The 21473-nt window shown below is 38.2% G+C and overlaps 1 long non-coding RNA gene across 1 annotated transcript; it reads left to right on the top strand.

Annotated features, from left to right (window-relative positions):
- The first annotated feature begins 1652 nt into the window (after window positions 1-1652).
- On the top strand, window positions 1653-7281 carry LOC140002843 (uncharacterized). The gene is made up of 3 exons (XR_011810379.1): window positions 1653-2079; window positions 5348-5587; window positions 6967-7281. It is a non-coding gene; the product is annotated as an uncharacterized lncRNA (long non-coding RNA).
- The last annotated feature ends 14192 nt before the right edge of the window (window positions 7282-21473 follow it).

Here is a 21473-nt window from a genome sequence, read left to right as displayed (position 1 = left end):
ATCAGCCTGTTATAAGGTGTGAATTAGAGCATGTCTGGGGAAAGAAGAAAGATCTTAGGGGCATGTGGCTCTGCTAGCTTACTTACAACGATAATGATTTTGTTGTTTTTGTCTGACCACACTTGGTATGGAGATTGTGATTCACTGTTTTATGTCAGCACAGTAGCTCTACACACAGACATGTAGGGTAAGAGGCCTTGTTAAAAAAGAGAATCCAACAATTTATGTCCTTCATTACCCAGCATCCTTTCTAACTCTTGGCTTTAGGTATTCCAGGTTGATGCACTTCTTACTGGGGACCATAAAAGAGTATTTGGATGAACTGCAAAGCAGACACTAGAATATACTGAATATACTTTTTTTTTTCTTTTTCTTTTTTTTTTTTTTCCTTTTTATTTTTTCATGTCAAAGTTGCTAGTTGCACAACACATAGCGTGAAGGAAGGAATTTTTCACCATGTGACTTGGAGATGCTCATGCGGATTTTTCTTGCTCTGCAGAGATGGCAAGGGATCAACAGTTAGGATATGTAGGAATGTCATACTCAATTAATTTCCTGAAATTACACTCTGAAGTTGTGTTTTGAAAATGAATTAATATTGGTGAAAAGCACTGATATCCTTGGATAAAGGGCAACAGAGAAGAACACATTGTTATTATTAAACTGTTGTAGAAATCCTCTCTTTGGCTTTGACTGAATTATTGCAGTGAGTTTCCTTGGTGATGTGACGTAGGATTTACTGGAGTGTTTGTGCTGTATAATTGAAAATGACACTACCTTTATTAAACTGTGGGACTCTTAACTCTTTTCTATGCTGCAAACTAGCTTTGCAGCATATTCTTATCAAATTTCCTAAGCCAGAAGAATGGAAGCTGATCAAACCTCCACCATGAGACATCTAAGTTAAGAGCAAGCTGAGGGCAAAAAATACATCTTCCTCAATGTAAATGAGATAATAATAGATGGATAACGAATGTGGCTGAAGTCTCAAGTAACCACTCGTAAATTGTTGCCTATTGATAACAAATGAAAGAGTAAAAATGCTTCCCCCTCAAACTACAAACATAAGGCTCAAGGTGAAGAGACTTCTGCCTAAATCATCAGTTTATAATCAGCTTTGATGGCACTACCTGAAAGCTGTTACCAACAGCTGTTCATTTATCTAAGTAAAACAAGTTAATGGTTCTAGTCCAGGTTTTCTTAGATAGGTTGTCTGCATCATAAAAAATCTCATCTCAATCAATGATAATTGCTGGTCCCGACAGCAGCCTCCCAAGAGAATCTTCAGGGAGCAAGTATGCTGTGTTAGTCAGACAGTTACAGGGCTTGCCTTTCAAAATTATATATCTGGCATTAAATACAGTGGATACTGGACATTAACATGATTTGAATGTCTCACATGCCTGAAATGTTAGAGGGCTCAGATTAAAGGTATCTAGCTTGTTAATTGTTAGTTCCAATTATTAAGCTATCTTTTCAACAGTTCTTTGTTCTGGTACGGTAGGGTGGCAATGTGCTCTGCAGCTGAATGCTTCACAGCTGAACTCCATCCTGTGGCAACACTGATTTTATCACCCAGGATGCAGTAGGACCCTTAAATTTGGAGTGACTGCAGTGCAGTGGCTTTGCTCTCTGATTCTGGGGGATATTACTGGTGTTTTATATACCTGCATGGTCTGACAAAGAAGCTACAGGACCAAAACCTTATTGTGTTCTGTATGTATATGCTGATCTTGAAAATAAATTACATCTTCCCAGAATACAATTATTCCCTTGTCGAATTAAATTGAGTAAATTTCATTCCCTTAAATTAGGTTTGATTTTTGTAATGACTACTCAGTCCTCCACATATCAGTACAATGGGAGTATAGATACACTCTGGTTGAATGCGGATCCTCTTCTGGCTACACCAACTTGATTATATATCCCAGTGGATCTCAAATAAGGAATTCTGGTTCCCTTAAATCAAAATACCTGCTTCTTTGTCACATCATTAAGAAAAAGTTAGGAATCTGATCAATAGTAGGGCTCCAGGCCTCTTTCACAAAGACAAGAGAAACTCTGCAAAGAAATCAACAGGTACGTTAAATATTGATAAGTGCATGGCACTGATGATTTGTAGTTTTTTATCTTGGAATGGAATAATATATAATGAAAAGAAAGGAAAGTTATAATACAGAATCACAGAATTTCTAGGTTGGAAGAGACCTCAAGATCATCGAGTCCAACCTCTAACCTAACACTAACAGTCCCCACTAAACCATATCCCTAAGCTCTACATCTAAACGTCTTTTGAAGACTTCCAGGGATGGTGACTCCACCACCTCCCTGGGCAGCCTGTTCCAATGCCTCACAACCCTTTCAGTAAAGAAGCTCTTCCTAACATCTAACCTAAAACTCCCCTGGCGCAACTTTAGCCCATTCCCCCTCGTCCTGTCACCAGGCACGTGGGAGAACAGGCCAACCCCCACCTCGCTACAGCCTCCTTTAATGTACTTATACAGAGCAATAAGGTCACCCCTGAGCCTCCTCTTCTCTAGGCTGAACAAGCCCAGCTCCTTCAGCCGCTCCTCATAGGACTTGCTCTCCAGGCCCCTCACCAGCTTCGTCGCCCTTCTTTGGACCCGCTCAAGCACCTCGATGTCCTTCTTGTAGCGAGGGGCCCAAAACTGAACACAGTACTCGAGGTGCGGCCTCACCAGAGCCGAGTACAGGGGGACGATCACCTCCCTAGCCCTGCTGGTCACAGTGTTTCTGATACAAGCCAGGATGCCGTTGGCCTTCTTGGCCACCTGAGCACACTGCTGGCTCATATTCAGCCGACTGTCCACCATCACTCCCAGGTCCTTCTCTGCCTGGCAGCTCTCCAACCATTCCTCTCCCAGCCTGTAGCTCTGCTTGGGGTTATTGCGCCCCAGGTGCAGGACCCGGCACTTGGCCTTGTTGAACTTCATATATATATACATATATATATATATATATATATATACATATATATATGTAGTATATACTACATATATATATATATATTTAATGAAGAAAAATTAAATTATTCTATTCAAGTAAGACAATTCTGTCCTTACAAATCAGGTAATCTGATCTCAGGTATTAAAATTCTTCAATGTTTGATTAGTCAAGAAACAAATTTTATCAGTTAGGTTTTAAAATGTAGCAGCTTTTTATTTTATGTTTCTCCCTAAACCTCCCCTTGCTATCCTGAAAAACAACTGTTTAATCCAATGCTTAACTTCACAGTTGCTCATAGCAGGATGGATGTAGCAATGTGATGAACCCTATATTTGTAAAACCACCAGTATTGTCTTGGCAGCCTTTCCATGATGGTCTAGGCCCTCACTCAGTGGTTTTTGAAATTACTCAGGTGTCAGGTGTAGGCTAGCATAATCCACCTCAGTACAGATGAGGGCAGAGGGTGAGCTGAAGGATGATGATTTGTTAGTGATTTACGTATTATCCGCGTATTCCCTGCCGTTCAGGAAATGCAAGCCTAAGAGGAACAGGAGGGGCCAGGATGGCACAAATCTGAGCAAAAGAACTCACTAATGGGCCAGTTCCCCATGTGTGATCCAACAGAAAATTATTATGAAAGTGCAGTGCAGGGATACAATAGAATAGGCTTAATGTAACCGTGATTTTGTTTGTATTGTTTCTGGTTTTGTTTAAGAATATGTTGAGCTCTCCCCTTGGATTTTTTATTTTTCTTTATTTTGTATATTTCCTCTCGTAATGAGTTCTTAGGAAGCTTACATATGCCAAGAACTGCAGCATATCTTGTGCATCTAATCACGAGCCATGTACAGTTAGAAAGTGGAGCTACGGCTGCTAATCCCTTTTGACTTCCACCTGAATTGAAATGCTCAGCTGATACATACTAGGTCACAGGTTCATCTCATTCACTGGTAAAAGTGAGTACGGTCTGAAAACAAACCATCGGCTGCACAGCAGTTGAGCCAGACCAGATTTATTCTTTTTTTTTTTTTTTTTTTTTTTTCCAGGTCACCAAGTCATGGCAAATTGCTTCAGAGCCCAGTGGGCTCCATCCAAAGCCTACTTTCAGTTTTGGAGGCTTTTGTGGGATTTACCTAGGGTTGTATCCAAGTAACAGCTAAATGTCTTTTAGAAATTTGATGTAAAATACACTGAGATCCACTGAAAATCTTCTTGTTTAATTTGGACTAGCCCAAAATTTTAATTAAGTTTTCAAGTCAGGCTCTGCCTCCTATTAGCTCATGAAGTTGACTTTGTGACACCAATGTGGCATGAGACATTACATCAGTTAAATGTGGCTGGATTGCATTGACTTGCTCTTGCGCATCTATGTACTCTGTGCATAATGCTGAGATGTTAGAGTTTTCTTTCTTCCTGGAGATACCTACTTATACGTTCTGTCAGTATGCATGCACATGCATAGTCTGCTTACAACTATTTCAAACTGTTGTTTTCATATCCAAGCATGTCACACATTTAACTGTGAACAAATATAGGAAGCATCTTTGATGCCTTATGCCCAGAAGAAAGAATAAAAGGAAAAACATGCATTTTTGAGTAGGAGAAAAAAAGGAAAAAAAGGATTGCTCTCAGGAGACTTTCTCTTCAGATACTGTGATGAGTAATGCTGCTGTCAATTATTAGGTTATTCAGAAATTAACTTAAAAAAAAAAAAAAAAAGCTTAATTTTAGCCTCATTCTTTTTTTTTTTTTTTTTGGATTGTTGTCATTTCTAATCCTGTGAAAATAGGTATCCCCCATTGAAATGAAGAACTCTCAGCTGGATGGAAAATCAATGTCAATTAAGATCACAGTAGTGATTAAGGACTTACCACCCTGGGTATTCATCTGATATTTTACTAATACTCTGGGAGTGATGTATGCAAGCAATTTTTTTTATTTTTTTTTTTAAGTAATGGGAAGTTTCCCTACAGTATTTGCTTTTGTACTTTTAGTATAAGCCACCAATTACAGAAGTAAGTATTTTTTTCTTATATCTGTTTTCATAGCATAGTACTAGGGACAGTAACTGATGAATTGATGGATTAATATAGAATCATAGAATGGCTTGGGTTGGAAAGGACATATAAGGATCATCTAGTTCCAAAATACCTGCCATGGCCAATGACACCTTCCACTAGACCAGGTTGCTCAAATCTGTTACTTAACACCTGTTCTTGGAGAATGTAGAATGTACCACAGTTTTTTTTTTTTTTTTTTTTTTTAATTTGTATTTATTATTATTAAAAAACAAAAAAGTATGCTTCTGAAACTAGTTAAGTAGTTAAGGTCTTTCTCTATGATATGGAAATAATATGGCAATTCAATCCACCTATTTTAGGTACCAGTTTTAGGATTAATTGACCTTTGGAAGCCACCTCTCACTCCATTGCAGGGAGAAGAAACTTGAGAAGAGAGGGAAGACAACTTAGTTGGTTGCTTTTTTTTTTTCTTTCCTAATTTTGCCCTCTGATATTCAGTGTGATATGGAATGCAGACTAAGAACATCATTCTAGGTTGTAAACTTCATTAGACTGAATGAGACTGCCAGCTTCCATTCCTCTAACAATATTTTAAGTGGGTAAGTTTATGGATTGATCCCATGCACTTACTGGATTTCATGGTCAAAGTGTCATTCAGATTTAGAAAGAAGGAAGAGAAACTTAAGTGTCAGGGTTTGTGAAGGTAAGAGATGTCAAGTGAACTCCTGCATGGTGTCCCCTGCACTTTTGCTCTCCCTTCACACTGTTTAAGTCTGTTTTCTTTGTGCTGATGCCACTGGGGAATGGCTGTAAAAGTGATGTGAGAACTTGGATATTCATGTATACGCTGAGGAATTCTGTGACCTGAGCATGGAAACTTTGCTTCCACAAGCTGAATGTTGAGGTGCATAGAACTGATCAGGTGGTTTCAGCCCCCACCTACATTGGCAGATCTGTGTTTGAGAACAGCCACCATTTCTGGCACTAATTGCAAAATCTCCCAGGAGAGCCCTGTGCGGGGAAAGAGAATAAATTGCTTCCTAAAGTTCAGCTTTAGAAAGTGTACAGGGAGGCATCATAGGAGAATTTTTGCTGCTCCCGTCTATAATAAGGTTAAAAGGTAACTTGATCACAATCTTTCACTATCTCCAAGGAGAATATCAAGTATATAGCACAGAGGTGGGAGAGGGCTCATTAATTTTAGACAGTCATAACAAGAAACAGTAGCTGGAGATTGAAACTTGATGAATTAAAAATGAAAGGAGGATATTTTTTATTTCTGATTTATTTTTTTTAACAGAGGTAATTAACAACTTGGCCTGACCACTCAGAGGAAATCCAAAGTTTTCCAAGTTTTCCATCACTTTCAATCTTTAAATTGCAATGAGATAGTTTTCTAAGAGGGCAGATTTAACCATTCCAGAAGTTATTGAACTGAGTAAAGGAATTCCTGTGTGAACTGTTGTCATTAACATTACCAACACTAGCTGTGTATAATATAGTCTTTCAAGGCCATTTTGTTGAATGGTTGAGTTCTTATGATATTTTACCTGAACATTTCTGCATGCATGTACACTTCTTCTGGGCTATTTGTGTAGTTCTCTTAAGTCTTAACTGCACCATAAACAACTGCCTTCATAACACTGCTGCTTGAAATGAGCAAAATTGAGGAAAAAGTTTAGATGATTGTGGCTCTTGTAACTCATTCCCAGGCTTCTCTCTGAGATTCTCTGAGCTCCTTCCCAACAGACAGCAAAGTCTGTTTTGAGGAAGAAAATATTAATGTCTCTGTGGCTTTTCTTAGTCTGTCCTTATTGTCCTTGTAATTCCTAGACATTCCTTGTACAGTCTTCTCTCTGTAAATCTACAAGCTCTTTCAATGACATTTTTTCTTCTCCATGGGCTCATTTCTCTGGCCTCAGTCCAATGAAGATCTCAATGACCTCCTTACTAATCAATTATCCTCACTTTCTATCAGCTGCAGGTGGAAGCTGTACCATGCTGCAGAGGATGAGCAGAGCAATGAACTTGCAAGAGCAGGAAAAGGGAGATAAAACGAGATCTGTTTAGTACCCGTATCAGGAATCAGCACTCATTTTCATAATGAATTTGCCTGTGTTCATCATCACTTCAGCCTTTTATTAGAAAGATGACAGCTGAGGTTTCTGTGTCTGCCATTTCCATGGTATCCCCAGCAGTAGGCTGCTCAAGCAAAGACGTCTTACTTTAATCACTGTTGTGAAGTGTTGGGTTGTGGGTGGGACTGGGGATGTTTCTGGCAAGATAGGGAAGAGAAGAGAATTAAAGGAAAGCTTTCTGTGCCTACAGCTTGTCAGCTTACCACTAATATATGTGCTCCTGAACTCTTCTTAACTCACTTCTTTATTGATTTATTTGTACACGTGGTACTTCATGATGAAGGAATATTGTCCACCCTTCCTCCTGAAATACGGTTACCTCTGTGGGGGATTGTGATGTGTATTTAGTGCCAACCAGACAAATGATATTTCAGAAAAAGATGATGGGGAAAAACAGCAGATTTGTCTGACGCATAGCAAAAACTAAGGAAGTAGAATCTTTGCCATACCATTTGTGGAGCCCATTTAAACAATATATAAACACAGCATGCTCATGTGGCTAAACAGGCTTTGTCTGTATCTGGTTTAGGGAAGTACAAATCTGGGTTCTTTAGCCACACAATTCAAGATTCTGATATTAGTTTACAGGAAATAATTCATCTTTCAGGAAAGATGTTGGGAAAGCCAATTAATTTAGATGAATTGTCAGGTTTAGGTAAGCTGGTTGTCAAACCATCTTACCTGCCAGTGTTGTCCCTTGGCAGTAGCCAGGGACTATACATAATCTGTATGAAGGAGCACAGAAGTGCAATTGTTTTTCTTTACTGGATGGGATTTATCTGATGAATCTCCTTGGTAGCACAAAGTGTTTAAAAAAAAGGGGCTTTGAAAAAAGTAGTATTTATGTGTAGATAGAAGCTAGCAATGCACACAGAGTGGCTTTGCTTGAGATGAAGAGGCATTGAAGCTTTGCTTTATATGCTTCAGCTTTTCCAGTCTTAGCAGACATAAGTACTGGGTGAGGTCTCATGTAAAGTGGAGACAGAGAAATGATTATCTGTTTATTTTGCTTTCCTTTCAGAGCGGAACAATGAAATCAGCAGAACACTCCTCCCCTCCTCTCTTTCTAGCAAATAAACCTTGTTTTAGAAAAATTAGAATGCGTAGTGGATAAAGGAAGGTCACCTAGGTCTTGGATCTGCTTCCTTCATTAGCAGCAAATTGTCATGTAGTGATTGCTCCTTCTAGTATCAGTGCTGGAGCATTTAACTAGTCAGAAGAGCTTACAGATGCCACATGAGAAAGCCAGTGATGCATTTAATATATTGCAGGAATCATAAATAGCTAAGACAAGGGCTGGTTATTGCTTAGTTCAATATTGTTGTTTAATAGGAACTCTAAATACACTCTGCTGGGTTAAATATTGTACTATTAACTTCAGAGATAATGATCTTTCTAGATTGAATGAGGGACAATCATATTATGGTGTGATGCATTTCTCTGAGCTCCCCATATGTGAGCAGGGTAATTGAGGGGACGAACAGTTCTGTAAGCCATCCTGAGGGTCAAATTCTCTCATTGTGCAGGCTTTCCATTCCCAGAGAGGTCAGGAGGACTTGCTCTATGAATATAACAGCATTAGATGTTCTGCTTTGTATATTTGTAAAGCATCCATGAACCCAGTGTCCCAGCCTGTGGATGTTATCAATCTCTAACTAATTATATTTTTTCCATAAGACTGCATATTAGTTTCAAAGATAACAATTTATCTAGACTTTTCCCTCATCCTTTCTTATAAGTAACTATTTGAACGATGAAATTAGTTGTCTTTGTGTTGATCTTTTCCTTTCTCTCTTGTCTAAGTGAGCTAGAAGAAAAACAAAAAAGGGCTCAGCAGAGAAAGGAGTCCTGTTTCTAAAACAGCAGCAATGTTCTTGGAAAATGTTCTACCCTTAAACCCAGCTGAATAGTTCAATGACAGCATAGATCACATAGGCTGTAGGAGTGGAAGCTTTTATGATATATAGGAATACATTTTTAGCTGGCCAAACAAAAAAGAAACCTAGAGGATGAAAGAAATGCCCACAATTGCAAGTCACTGTTGCTTGCAACAGTCTATTCACTTAACTTATACTGTGCATTTGGTACTGGATTGCCTCCCTTTTTCTACTTATGTTCTCAATTCCTGTTTTATTCAGTGCTGTATTTAAATGCTTCATTTAAAGGATTCAGAGTTACTGGGAAGAGGAAATTACACACATGCATATATGTATGTGTATATTTATTATATATATACATGTATAAAGTCAGAAACAAAGCCATTTGTTTTGTAGGCTTTTCTATTTGTTTGAGATTTAGCCCTTTACCCTCATTATGTTTTTGCTTTAAATTCAGGGCTTTTAGATAGCAAATTAATGCTGTCTACATTGACAGATGCTACCAGAAGCTGGCATTGGTAGTCAGGAGGGACTTACTTCTCAATTCTGTTGTCCCTGCTCCAAATGACCATTTGAATTTGTATGATGGACATTCCAGGTCTGCAGAAACTTCACACAGATGTATAGAAGGAAGATTGCATTGGTTAGTTATGTGAACCATTTCCTACCTTCTTGTTTTAAGACACAGAACTTCATGAATCTCCTCAAGTCACAATTAAATGTAATTTACCTTACTTGCTCCATGTTTTCCTGAGTAACGGTGAATTGGGAATGATCCAGTACAGACTATAAACAGTTATTTAAAACTTAATTTATACCAATCTATTCTGCAAAATGACCTCTGCAAATCTTGCTTATTTGGGGCATTCTGCACTTATACTTATTCCCATTTTTTTCCTTTTTTTCTTTTTTTTTTTCTTCTCTCTTTGAAGGTCATCTTCAAGGAAAGTTGTACTTTAGGCCTATTCTTTCATGGAGATGAGGATTTATTTTTAGTGTTTATAAGGATGGTTTGTATGCTTCTGATTTGGTTGCTGGTATCTTTTTAATTTCATTATGGGAGACTTGCTGCAGGATGCACTGTGATTTTAAGTCCTAATTTTATTGTCTATGTAAAAGGAGAAATTTGAAATGTTTTCCACTGAAATGCAAAGATGCTTTTGATTTGTAAGCCTATTGCTGCCTGTGAAACTACTTGCAAAGTAACGACTGCTAAGTTCTGGATATATCCTGGTGTAACTGTTGGGTATGTAAATCCTCATATGATTGTCAGCTATAGAATGACTCATGATACAGTGGTAAAGATACAGTAAAAGTATAGGCTTGTAGGAATGTGAAAGGGAAGATTCAGAGGTTTCTGGTTCAAAATGAGTTGCTGCTTTGCTATTTTTGCGATGACTTATGAATTTCTACAGGGATCCCTTTATTCCTATATTTTTTTTCCATCTATTAGTTTTCAAATTTCTCATGATTCACAGAAATGGAACTAATCAGTTTGAAGAATATATTCATTTACAATAATTCAAGACTTAATTGTCTTTGTCTTCTTTGCTTTGATGATATTTATTTTATTTTATGAAAATGTATCCTATTTCCCCCAAAGCAGAAAGAGACTAAAATTCCACAGTGCAGCATAATCCTGAGCAGAGTCCAAGGAGATGCACTCTGAAACACTCGCTCGTATTATTGAAACAAAACAATAACAAAAACCTTATTCTTTATCGAATAAATGCAATGCAGCATAATATACAGGGTCATAACATGAAGAGGCATCAACCATCCTTATAACGCATAAAGTAGAAATTATGGGGAGTTATTGAAATTGCCATAGAACAGATGCTTCTTTTTATGAATGGAGCAACCATTTACATTGAAATAAATGTCTACCAATCTGAACTGACATCATAAGGTAGCATGTCCACATTTATTCTTCTTGGAAATATGAAAAATAGCAAAGCATTCTCCAGTTGTTTTGATACAAGAATAAAGAAAAAGCACATTGAGCCAGAGCTGTGTTTATTGGCTGGTGGAGGAGTCTTTTGTCTAATAAAAGTAAAAGCTCCATTAAGGGAAATTATAGATCTGACTTCTGATGTGAATGGGATGTTCTGTTGTGTTTAAAACTATGAGGAAAAAATATTCTGAGAAACTGTAGTTCCACTCGTCTGATCTTTGCTGTGTATAGAGGTTTAGAACATGCCTGGAGGAAAAGAACAAATAAAGGCCTGGATATGAGTAGAAAGCAGGGCAACTTACAACTCAGGTTTGCTAGAAATTGGTTATGTTAAGTAAATATGATTTTTTTTGGGGGGGAGGGGGTGGGGTGGGTGGGGAGGTGGGGTGGTCAAATAAACATTCTTCTCCACAAGGTAAAAGTAGATCCCTTATTTTTTCTGTCTTTAGTAAAGCACTTTATGTGATTACGTGCAAAGTTTTGAATTAAAAATATAGATTTGAAAAATGAGGGAAGAAATGATTAAGAGAATATTGAATGCGAAAAGGTTGGACTAGAAGTAGTCTACTAGCTAAGTTACCTGAGGACTGTTCTTGTGGTCTTTTTTTTTTTTTTTTGTGTGTGTGTGATATTTTTATTAGGGACTTTGGTGCAGTAAGAATTTGCTGATGGTACAATATTTAGAGACAGCCATACAGACGAATGACAGGATATCGTTCAAATGAACTCAGTGACCTTCAAAGAAAGTAACAGAAATGGAAGAAAATTCAAGCTAGCAAAGGGCAAGTTCATACGCTTAGGGACTAATCATAAGATTTTTCACATTTAGGGTGGGAACTGTGCAGTGGAAATGACAGAGGAGGAAAAGGAAATGGATTAACTGAACAGCAGATGACTGTGTGCCTTTGTCTTGCAGTACTTTAAGATAGACAAATAGGACTTTTCAGCATACCCAGATAAGTAATATCCAATTGAGACAAAGAAGTATGAATTTCATGGTAGAAGACAGGGATACAAAGAAAATCATTGCATAGTGCCAAGTGATGGTGAGACCATCTGAAATGCCATGCTGAGTCCTGGTAGCTCTTAGAAGATAAAGCTTTGAGGTCTGGGACACCTGCAAGTGAGGTCTAACACGAAGATAAATTAAAGGAAACTGACACAGGCTGGTTTGACAGCCATGGCAGAAACTGAGGGAAGTCTGGAAGGGGGTCAGGGAAACTTTTTTAGGCTGGACTTGTCCTGTATAAACAGCATGTGGACCAGAGCTGTTGAAATTAACATCTTTTTCTGTCCATCAGAAAAGGTGTGTCCTGCTGCATGACTGTGTACTGGGCCCATGGGGCAGCAGTGGAGGGAGATGCACACCCCTCCAGGGTGAGACTAGGGTGTATTTTCTACTTTCCTATTGTATGGAGAGAGTCATGATCTGAATATAGTAATTCCTACATCTGGACAAGTAGGGTACCACAAGGGCAGTGGACACAGGAGATAACTTAGGTGCTGAAAACTGCACTAAATAGGTGGTGTTAGGCTTGAATCTGCTCCTCTAAGGACTATTTCCAGTCCCAGTGATTTGTGCTGTTAACTTTCATCCCTCAGGACATCCCTGGGTTCTGCTCTAAACTTCTACTGACTCCAATATCGCAACTCTTAGGATGTATGCTGGACCCAACATATTTCTGATCAATTGCCAGACTGTCTGAACTCAGGCACCACATGAATATTTATATAATCATAGAAAACCTGATTTTATATTTAACTGCACTATTGAACATCATGATCTATGCTCTGTGATCTGCTATCTGGCACCATCTGAGACGTCAAGCTGCTATGTCAAAGGTTTCAAACAGGTACACAAGATTTCAGTCTAAGTCACCTCTACTGCTAGAAATTAATTAAACATTATCAAATTAGTCACAGCTTGATGACTATCAGCCTCTTGCTATAATTAAGATACAAGAATTATACAAAAGCTTCCACCCACCAGGTAGGCAAAATCTACTGCTACTCGATCTTTTTCTGCAGTAAACTTTTTTAATTTTATATTTAATAATAACAGGATAAAATTCAGTGAAGAGAAGTGCAAAACATGGTGCATATGAGAAATTCTGTTGTATTAACACAAAATGGAAACTATCTGGCTCAGCAGCAGTAGTCCTAGGAAGAATATGATTTGAAGAAATATGAATATGAAGAAAATTTTGGTCTGTTCAGTCTGGAAAAGAAGAGTCTGAAAGGGAGGCTTTAAAGCTTTTGAGTACATGTGGATTGTTATAAAACTGATTACAGTTATATTGATTTGTATATATTGATTGCTGTACATGGAATGTTGGGCAAGGAGTTGAAATAGAAGGAAGGAAGATTAGAGATGTATACTAAGCTGGTGAATCTGGGATGTATTTTTAGATAAATCTATTTCTGGGGTAATCTAAGCAAGCTATGTCCTGCCTCAAAGTAGGGAAGAGCGTCTACCCTCTTTGAATGTTAGGATTCAAAGCAATTTACAATAATGGAGGACATGACAATAATGTATGAGCCTGACATATCTACTGAGAATCTTACATAATTACATGAAACTGATGATTTCACTGTTTCCAAATGCAATGGGGTTCTCAAAGTCTGATAGGAACACTTATTATAAAGGATTTGTTGTTTATTTTCTTCTCCTGGAAAACTGTGTCCTTTCTGTTGTTAATTAGGTTGGCAGCTTGGAGATGCAATGCATGGAACAAATGTGCAAACACAGGTCCAGTGTAAAAATCAATTTCCAAAGACAAGGAGTATCTCATTTATAATCAGGCACTGTGTGTTAACAAAATTAAGATGAAATACAGCTGTGAATAGTTCAGGAAGGATAATCATCTGATGAAATCAACAGAATTTCCCGCCTTAGATAATTCTGTTTTTAATAACTTGGTCTTTCAGAGTGCTGTAAATCTTTGGGATGATGCTGCATCCTTGGTGAAAGTCAAGAAAATGAAAACATCATGTACAAAAAGTGTGTGCCTTACTAGTTCACTGAATCAAGTCTTAGAGCTATTAAGAAAGACTCTATAACTTAAAGAAAATGCCACTGTTATGATTACTTGTCTTATTCTTGGAGGACTCATCTTCCATAGAAACCTGTTACAAATTCATCATGTCTAAATGGATAAGGAAAAAGACATAAACAAAGCATTTCTTTCACCAGGTGAAATTCCTTTTTAACTTGGGAGAGACAAGTTAACAGGTATGACAGCTAACTGCGGAGGAGGAAACTCCATTTATGACATCTTCCTTATGGCAGAGATTTTTTCTAATGGCCTTAGAAGATCCCTTACAATTAACTTGAGGCAGATGACTAACTCCCATAGACAGTTTCCAACACATCAATCTGCCTTTCCAGGTAAAGGTGCGAGTGATTTTTTTCCCTACTTTTATTTTTTTCTGCTATATGTTATTACTACAGGCTCTTATTCACTTGGAAAATTTGTACAGCAATTCAAATCACAAACCGCACTTAAAAGTGGCTAGAGCTACTTTGTCAGAGCCAGATCTGCAGTGCCTGCTCCACTACCTATTTATTGCAGCACTCTGTAGTGCACACGGCCACAGCAAGGGGCTTTGACGTACAGATCCAGTTTTCTTCCATCATTCTGCAAACATCTGAGGGTGTAAAGCATGTGTCTGTCTGCACAATGTTCTGATAATGGTTGATTCAGATTCATCCCAGTGTGTCAGAACATATGGAGCAGGCCGGGAGGGTGAAGGCAGTGCCTTGTGGAGTGACTCCCAAACAACATAACTTGGACGTTCAGACCAGCCAGCAGGTGCTGATGAATCCTGAAGGCGACCTAATAATTTTTGTTTGGGAAGGGGCTGGCGAATGATGAATTTGAGGCTGGACCTCCCATCTGTTACTGATTCATCTTCCACTGAAGCTAAAGAATGAGAATGAGCAACCAGGCAAAAGTTTCATCCGGCTGTCTGGGGATCATGTCACCAAGCCAGACGGCAGTCATTTAACTTTCTTCTCTCGTAAGACCAGTATATGCTGGCAGAAATTTATTGTTTCTTCATTACTAAGGATTTACTGGATGCTTCGTTGTTCTTGGGGGATGTATGGGGAAAGGCAATATTTCCTTCTTTGTAAATGTGACCTTTTCTATCTGGATATTTTTTAGCCAGCTATATTTTGCTTGTATGAGATAAATGTGTACAGCATTACAGAGGACAAAGTCCCAATGGAGGATTAGTAAGGATTGTCCTGCATGGTGAGGAATACTTAGCTGTGTCATTATCTAAATTTTCATGTAGAATATTTTCATGGGGCTGTGATGTAGCACCAAACGGCTGTAGAAAATCTCCAGATTGAACTGAAGGGAGAAAAGCAATGAATTGTAAGGAAGAAAAAAAAGACCAGATCCATAATGATTGAATTAGTGATGCTTGCTTAAATGTAATGACACTTACATCCGCAGAAATATTGGTCACATCAACTGCAGACAGGGAACAGGGACTGTGGGAACACAGACCCCAGAATGACATGGATTGCGTGCTGAAGACCAGTCTGTTTTCAAACAAAGTGAGCGCTGCTTGTTTTTGCAAAAGGGCAAATCTGCTCTAGATTAGCTCTAATTAGCCTCCTGTCTCTATGGTTGCAAATGAATTACTTTTTTTTTTTTTTTTTAATGCTGTAAATCTCTTTTTAGTCTGTAAAAAGTCTGTCATTTATTTTCAAAGCAGCTGTGGATTTCTGATAGATGGACATCTGCTCTGGTTGTTGTATCAGTCTAACACATTCATGGTGGCTTTTCCCATCATCTTGCTATGCAGTCACCTCTTGCCAAATCAGTTGACATAGAAGAAGCAGGAGGGAAGGCATCTTTGATCTTTGGAACTTAAGGTTTAAGGTTGCTATGTGTATGTTGATTATTGAAATTAGTTGAAAATACAGAACAATATTTTATTAATCATTTTAAAATAACATTATACGCTGGAAACAGACTCTCTATGACACTCAAAGAAACAGGGAAAAAAAATCCAGATGGAACATATTTACATATGTTGATGAACACGTTATTTATTGGAAAATTGCTCTCAGAGCACCTGCTAGTGGTTCCTAATCAAACTAGAAGGATATGTGGCATTGTGTGTACAGGAAACTTCCTTGACACTAGTACTATTCAATATTTTTATTAATACTAATCTTTCATTAATAAGCTAAAATATTAATTTATTAGCATCTTCTGTGGTGTAATGAGTATAGCTTACTGATGCCATAAAACTGGGAAAGTCTGCAGATGCCATAGGTACTGAGGAGAATTCAAAATTATCCTCATAAATCAGAGGAGCTGTGCAAAAAACAAAACAAACAAAATTGTGATGAAATAAGAGCAAATGAAAAGTATCACACAGAAGTTGAAGATTACTAGGCTCAGCAGACTTTCTGCAGGAGTGGATCTAAGGCTTCTGTAAAGTTACAAACCATCGAGCACCAGCAATATCACAGTACTGCAGAAACACCAGAAAACTTTTACCTAAATGTAGGGGAAGAAGCGTTGCAGGTAAAATGCTTTTAAAACAAAACAACTCAGCTACAATTATTGTTTTGCTTATTGGCTCCACGCTTTAAGAAAAATGAAGGAAAACTGAAAAAACAGGCTTATGGGTAGCCACGGAAATTATCCCAGCATCTAGAAAGAGCCAAGCTAACTGATTATGAAAACTTCACTGGAGTTAATGAAGATGAGATTGGAAAAAAAAAATGGGATTGATGTAAATATGCATTGATGTCTTGCTGCACAATCAGGGAACAGACCAAATGATATCTTGGAGTTGTGCTCAGCTATGTGGCTTCTGTTTGTTTTTTTCTATTGCAAGATGAATTTTCCCCACCTTAAAAAAAAAAAAAGTAAAAATCCTAAAAACTTATTTGATCAGAAATTTGGAAGAAAACTATACAGTATTTTAGGAGGTATCTATCCCATTTATGGAATTACATGGGATAACACAGGATAACTGTGCCTGGTACCCAGACTTCAGGAATGGAAATGTCAACTACATCCAATTTGTAGCATGGTAATAACAAGAATGAAGTGAAACCATGTCTCTAAATCACGTAGTCTTGTACAAACCAAGTTTGAAAGAGACCTTTTGACCATAGAGTAAGGGGTGTGTAGTGTGAAGGAGTTTAACAAGGATAAGGCTTTATCCTTAGACCTTCAAGCTGAGCAGTGTGCAAGGAGGTGTGAAATGGCCTGTCTTCTGTTCTCCTTGCCCGGAGTAACCCATTTACAACTTGCATTTAGAACAACATCTGTGTGTGATGTTGCTTCAGTGGGGACTGTCAGTAACACCCCAAAGCTGCTTTTAATATTAAGCATAATCTTATATTTTTATAAAATATTTATACGTGCTTAGAGCAAAGATAAGAAAAACTAACTTCTTGGGCCCAGCATCTCACTTGGACTTCAATTTTTTATTAAATCTTTTTGCTGCCTATGTCTCCTCTTCCTGTCTTTATCTATTGAAACTTGGTAGGGTTGTGATGCTGAGACAATTTTGTGCCAGCCAACATGGGAATTGCTTCACTCTTTTCACTACCAACGTAGTAGCATCTGTTTTTCAGATGTAATGCCAAAAGAGAAACACACTCTTCTACTTCGGTATCCTGCAGTACCAAGATCAATTATACAAAATCCATGCTCTTGGGCTTTAAAGACTGTAGATAGTGAGGATTTGGAAATTAGATTGAAGTAGTTAAGTGTTGCAAATTTCCCCTCTTGAGTGGCTGTGGATTGATATGGCTGCTTAAAGGATTCTTTGGCAAATGGATTGCATTTCCTAGTGGGACTTGTGTTGTGAATAAATAAATTTCTGTAATCAACTACTGATACTTCTGCAGTCTTCATAGCTTGCCTTAGAACTGAATGCACACATAAAAATTCTGTCCATTTAAAATCAAGTAAGGCATTTAACTAAAATATAACCCCACACCTAGAAAAATATCTTTTTACTTCCCCTTGTAAATTTGTAAATTTTGTTAGTGCCTTGGCCTACTTAATGTTAACTAGGTGTCAGTCAAATGCAGAGCTGACTTGCCAGTGGGAATGCACTGGAAATGAAAGGTAGCATCTTGCAACATCTTGCATTTAAAGAGTGATATCCCTTCTGCTTTTCAGAAATGCATAATTTCCTTTTAAACTAATGCTGTAACAAATCCAAGCAGCTCTCTCATTTCAAAAAACAGCAGAATTAGGGAATGCCAGCCTAAAGGGAAGGGAGCTTGAAGGAAAAATTTCCCTAAGCTAGGTAATGAAAAGTCTTTAGGCATTATACTTGATAGTTGATCTTCCAGAACACTGATAGATTTAATTGTAGTTTTGTCATGTCTTTGGGGTTCATTTTTGTTTTCCCTGATCTTTGGAACACTTTGATATTTTGCATGCATCCTAAAGAAAAGGAACTGAAAATCCAGTCACTTATTTGGTCCTGAAACGGAATCTCTTCTGAAAATGTTGTTTTTAATAGTAGTAGCTGCTGTCAGGCACGGGGATGTGGCACCTCCACAGTTACAATTTTGAGCCCTAATAGCTTCTGGAAATAGGGTTGTCTGTGAGAAATAATTCCACAGTCTGAACGTTGTATACAATTGGTGATGCACAGTGCTGTGACTACACCACTGTTCTTCCTTAAATAACTTTCTTGCTGTTCCTTGAGTCTTAGTCTAGTGATGCTAGAACACAGCTTAGGAGGAGTTCAGTGCATGCCAATGCGAGAAATATCTGTCAGTTCATTTGTGCTACCATTTGAAGCATTCTTCTCTTACACTGACGACTGTTAAAAGAACTTATCTATTTTCTTGGCAAAGTTGAAGTAAATAAATGCCCCACCCACAGAAGTACACTTCGTATCTATCATTTCCCACAGAAAATTTTGTCCTTTCACTTTTTGTTTTAGTTCTCTATCTTCTTTGCAAGTCCCACAACCTAGAAGTGAAGTTTAATAGGAACTTTCTCCTAGGTGTGTCTCCACTTTGGAGAAGTGACTGTTATTTTCTTATCCTTTAAAAAACGAAGCACCTATTTTCAATTGTACCACAGTGCTGTGGCCGCGTCCACTGGGTGGTGCTGAAAGTTTCAAACTTGAAGTAAGAAAAAATGAAAATGATCGACACTGACATACCAATCAGGTACTAGGTCAGGATTCAGTCCTAGTTCTGTCAAATAGGTTGTTGCCATTTCTTTTTTACATTTCTCATGGGAGCAGAATCAACATGGAAAATAAAGGGTTTTCATGTCACTGGAATGGGATGTAATTGTATAATGATATGATACTTAGTCCTTTGCCATCTCATCTCCCCTGATTTTGGGTTTGTAAGCTGGCTTTTTCTTGCTTTTGCCTCTGTTTCAGCAATAAAGATCTCTATTCTAAACCCCTACATGTAACCACAATAGTTATGTTTCCCCAAAAGGTCTATTACATTAGTTGAAGATATTTACTCCTTTTTCATTAACTCACTTGATAATAGTCCACTTGATTAAACACAAAGTGCCTGCAGCATACACATACACAAGTATATATAATCAGCTCAAGAAACCTGATCTTCAGATGACATTTTCTATTTGTTCATTTTTCATTGACTGAGGCATGTTAAAAGGCAGGGAATTGTCAGTTGTCACTACTCTGTCACAGTAATTTAGGACTCGGCAGAGCTCAGGATCCCATCTGTGGTGAAATCAAACCTGTATTACTCATTCCAAGGGAAAATTCTCAGTGGGTGAATGGCAGGAGAACAGCCCTGCACAGAGGCTGCAGTGAAGACCAAGGACTGAGCAGAGAAATGTCTTTGTTCACTATCTGAACCACACAACAAAGGAGTTACTGCCTTCCTCTGGCATCACTTCTATTAATACTATTTCTTCTCTAACACTTTCCACAGGAAAAACTCAAAGCTTTTGCCTACTTTTACTCTACGTTTTGCTTACAACTTTGTATAATTGTCATCCATAAAGAGGCCAGCTCTCATAGTGCTATAACAAGCTTGTGCAATTTGGAGTTTGCCTTAAATCTTTGACTGGAGTCTGAGGCTATGGGAGCAGTATGAGTTGTACAAAATGAGGGTATCTAGCCCTGCTTGCACTCTCAACCTTGTGAAAAGTGTGCTGTGCAAAAACCATGTTGGTTTCCAGGTCTCTGGAAATGATCAGGCTTCATGCAGTTCCTTTAAAAGAGGGGAATAAGGTCGCTTGGCAAAGATAATTTCAAAAAGATGACTGTTTACATACAGAAGATAAACTGATGGGTCTGGTTTCTATAGAGTGCAATGGAAGCATCCTCTGCTTTGTCTGTGTTTATGGCAATCTTCAAGGCCGGGGAGGGGGGGTGAATGAATGGTGCTGCCTGACATACGGGAGTGGCCTGAAATCTGGTTTGAATACCTGAGGCAACCTTTGAATTGTAGTAACCCCTGATGTGTCACCAGTCCACCTTTCCTTTCTTTAACAAGAGGGTTTGTGGTAGGTGCATCTCTGCCCAGTTAATGTTGTTTGCAAATGAATTTCTGGTCACCTTGCAAGCAAAGTTAAGAGGTTAATTAAGATTAAGAGGTTGAGCTGGTATTGGCACATCCACCTGGCATGCCTGTTTAAATCCATTGTGCTTTGGCAACAGAACCCTAGCTACTGGTGCTAAAAAGTTGGTGAAAGGAACCTTAAGACACAAAGGACAGTGGTGGAGGAGAAGCAGCAGGTGCCAGGAAAAAAGAAATATTGAAAAAGGAAAAGAAGGGGAAAAAAATAACATCAATGAGTTTTTGATGGCAGTACTTTGTGTTCAGCAATTAATTTATCAGCTACTGCCCAATTGGCATGGAGTGGAAGAAAGTTACAAATAACTTCCTTGACAAATTAAACTCAATTTTCCCTAAGCGTCTGCACCCATTCACAACCCCAGGAATTGTTCCCATATATAAATAATTTTTTATTTTTATTTTTTTATTTTCATTTTTATTTTTAAACAGGGTATATTTGATCAGCATGTCAGCTCTTGAAGGATAGTTATTAGGGCTGGCTTCTCCATAACACTGAACCTGTAATTTCACAAATAACACCTATTGTAACTTCATCATAGAAGAAAGAGAAGGAAAAAGGCAGTGGAAGAGGGCAAGGGAGTCATTTCTATCAAACAAATAAACCTGATGGAGGCATTCTAGATGAAATTCGCAGCTGCTGAAGGATTGCACTGTTCTTGTCTGTTTCTGTGTCTTTTACCCTCAGTGAGGCAATAGGTGCTATGATTTGTCCAAGCTGTAGACAATGACTCCAAAGTGGTGCTCAGGTGTCAGTTAGAAGCACTTGAATTTGTCAGAAGAGTTGATTCTCCATCCTTGACTTATTTTGTGTTATCTAGCTATTTCTTCAGATGAGAAATTGAACTAGGCTGGATTTACTGAAGCATGTGTTAATGTTAAACTCTGTCCAGATGATCATGAGGTGGAAAAGATGAGTGGCAAGCAAATGAATTCTTCCCA

This window comes from Anas platyrhynchos, chromosome 6 (assembly GCF_047663525.1).
Source record: "Anas platyrhynchos isolate ZD024472 breed Pekin duck chromosome 6, IASCAAS_PekinDuck_T2T, whole genome shotgun sequence".
Classification (NCBI taxonomy): Eukaryota; Metazoa; Chordata; class Aves; order Anseriformes; family Anatidae; genus Anas; species Anas platyrhynchos.
Note: the sequence above shows the minus strand (reverse complement) of the source record. Positions and strands in the feature narration are given on the sequence as shown.